The sequence below is a fragment of the Neomonachus schauinslandi genome, chromosome 8 (assembly GCF_002201575.2).
Source record: "Neomonachus schauinslandi chromosome 8, ASM220157v2, whole genome shotgun sequence".
NCBI lineage: Eukaryota > Metazoa > Chordata > Mammalia > Carnivora > Phocidae > Neomonachus > Neomonachus schauinslandi.
The window spans coordinates 117382838-117386095 of NC_058410.1; positions in this window are offsets into that span (position 1 = coordinate 117382838).

The following is a 3258-nucleotide window of genomic DNA, read 5'->3' on the forward strand; positions in this document are numbered from 1 at the left end:
AAACATTCGTGTTCTAGAGGCAGAGAGGACCCCTCCCAAGATCAAGGAGAACAGACCAATGCACCAGCATGTAATTGTAAAACTCACAAATCTTAGAACCAAGGAAACCATCTTATGGGCAGTTAGGGAGAAGATATTTCTTAAGTACAGAGGGAGGAATATCAGAATAATGTTTGATCTATCCACAGACACCTGGCAAGACAGAAAGGGCCAGCAAGACATATTCAGGGTACTAAATGAGAAAAACATGCAGCCAAGAATACTTTATCTCACAAGGCTGTCATTTAGAATGGATGGAGAGATGGAGAGCTTCCAAGACTGGCAGAAACTGAAAGACTATGTGACCACTAAGCCAGCCCTGCAAGAAATATTAAGGGGGTTCTATAAAAGGAGAAAGACCCCAAGAGTGATATAGAACACAAATTTAAAGAGACAATCTATAGAAACAAGGACTTCACAGGCAACATGATGACAATAAATTCATATCTTTCAATAATCACTCTCAATGTGAACAGCCTAAATGCTCCCATAAAATGGCACAAGGTTGTAGATTGGATAAAAAGACAGGACTCATCCATATGCTGTCTACAACAGACTCATTTTGAACCTAAAGATACATCCAGGGGCGCCTGGGTAGCTCAGTTGTTAAGCATCTGCCTTTGGCTCAGGTCATGATCCCAGGGTCCTGGGATCGAGCCCAGCATCGAGCTCCCTGCTCTGCAGGAAGCCTACTTCTCCCTCTCCCACTCCCCTGCTTGTGTTCCCTCCCACCCTATCTCTCTCTCTCTGTCAAATAAATAAATAAAATTTTAAATAAAATAAAATAAATAAAGATATATCCAGACTGAAAGTGAAGGGATGGAGATCCATCTTCCATGCCAATGGACCTCAGAAGAAAGCTGGGTAGCAATTCTTATATCAGACAAAAGATTTTAAGCTAAAGACTGTAGTTAGAGGGTGCCTGGGTAGCTCAGTCATTAAGCGTCTGCCTTCTGCTAGGGTCATGATCCCAGGGTCCTGGGATTGAGCCCTGCATTGGGCTCTCAGCTCCACGGGAAGCCTGCCTCTCCCTCTCCTACTCCTCCTGCTTGTGCTCCCTCTCTCGAAGTGTCTCCCTGTCAAATAAATAAAATCTTTAAAAACAAAAAAATGGGGGGAAAAAGACTGTAGTTAGAGACACAGAAGAACACTATGCCATTCTTTTTATTCTATTTTATTTTATTATGTTATGTTAGTCACCATACAATATATCATTTGCTTTTGATGTAGTGATCCACAATTCATGGTTTTCAGATAACACCCAGGGATCCATGCAGTACGTGCCCTCCTTAATACCATTCTTAAAGGGTCTATCCAAAAGAAGATCAAACAGTTGTAAATATCTATGCCCCCAACATGGGAGCAGCCATCTACATAAGCCATCTGTTAACCAAAATAAAGAGTCATATTGATAATAATACATTAATTGTAGGAGACCTCAATACTCCACTCTCAGCAAAGGACAGACCATCTAAGCAGAAAATCAATGAAGAAACAAGAGCTTTGAATGACACACTGGACCAGATGGACCTCATATATATATACAGAACATTTCATCCTAAAACAACAGAAAACTCATTCTTCTCGAGCGCACATGGAACTGTCACCAGAACAGACCACATACTGGGTCACAAATCAGGTCTGAATCTATACCAAAAGATAGAAATTATTCCCTCATATTCTCAGACCATAATGCTTTAAAACTGGAAGTCAATCATAAGAAAAAAATTGACAGGGGGGCGGAGCAAGATGGTGGAGGAGTAGGAGACCTGGATTTCGTCTGGTCTCAGGAATTCAGCTGGATAGGGATCAAACCATTCTGAACACCTACAAACTCAACAGGAGATCGAAGAAAAGAAGAGCAACAACTCTCTCATCAGAAAAGCGACCACTTTCTGGAAGGTAGGACGTGCGGAGAAGTGAATCCGAGGCGATATTCGGGAGGATAGACAGCGGGGGAGGGGCCTCAGGCAGCCGCTTCTGGCAAGTGATAGAGCTGCGGAGAACAAAATCGGAACTTTTAAAAGTCTGCTCCACTGAGGGACATCACTCTGGTGGCTAAGCGGGGGGGGTGGAACCCTCCGGGACAGTGTGGTCTCAGGACCCACGGGTCACAGAAAGACCGGGGGTGCCTGAGTGTGGCAGAGCTCCCAGGTATCAGAGCAGGGAAGCCGGCTGCAGAGGCGGAGCCCAGGCGCGGGCTCTCAGCTCGGGGTTGCCATAAACCGTGATCCGCGGCACAGTTGGGCCACTGCTCCTCCAGCAGGGACCCAACAAGCGGCAGATCCGGGGAGACTCACCTTCCTCCCCCAGGAGGAGCCGCACAGGAGTGCGCTGCAGGGATCTGCTGGGTTTAGAGACTCCACCGGGGGTCGGGTGCCAGAGATACAAACGCGCAGTCACAGGCCGGGTGAGCACGGAGTGCGGCTGGAGACTGGGGAGACGGGAGTGACTGACGGCTTTTCTCTGGGGGCTCACTGAGAAGCGGGGCCCCGAGTTCTCAGCTCCTCCGGGGCAGAGATTGGGAGGCCGCCATTTTCACTCTCCACCTCCAAAGCTGTACGGAAAGCTCGCAGGGAACAAAAGCCCCGGAGAGCAAACCTGAGCAGATTACTTAGCTGGGAGGGGGCAAGGGCGGGGCAATTCTGCCTCCGGCAAAGACATTTGGAAACCACGGCAACAGGCCCCTCCCCAGAAGATCAGCGAGAACAGCCAGCCAAGACCAAGTTTACCGATCAATGAGAACGCCAGAACTCCAGCGCTAGGGGACTACTGCACATAGAATTCATGGCTTTTTTACCATGATTCTGTAGTCTTTCAAAGTTAATTTTTTTTAACTGTCTTTTTTTATTTTTGAATTTTTCTTTTTCCCTTTTTCAACCAACATCTTATCAATCCCTTTTTCTTAAAAAAAAAAAAAATTTTTATTTTTCATTTTTAGAGTCGTATTCTATCCCTTCATAGTAGTTACCCGTATTTTTGGCTTATATATATAAGTTGTTCTCTCTTTAAAATTTTGAGATAGTTTCTTCTAACAGATCAAAATATATCCTAAATCTCTAGTATATGGTGTTTTCTATTCCCCTGCCTGATCACATCCTCTCCCTTTTTTTCTTCTTTTTTTAAATCCTCTTCTTTCTTTTTTCAAACAACTTCTTATCAATTCCTTTTATAAAATTTTTTATAATTTCCATCTTTACAGTCATATTCCATCCCTTC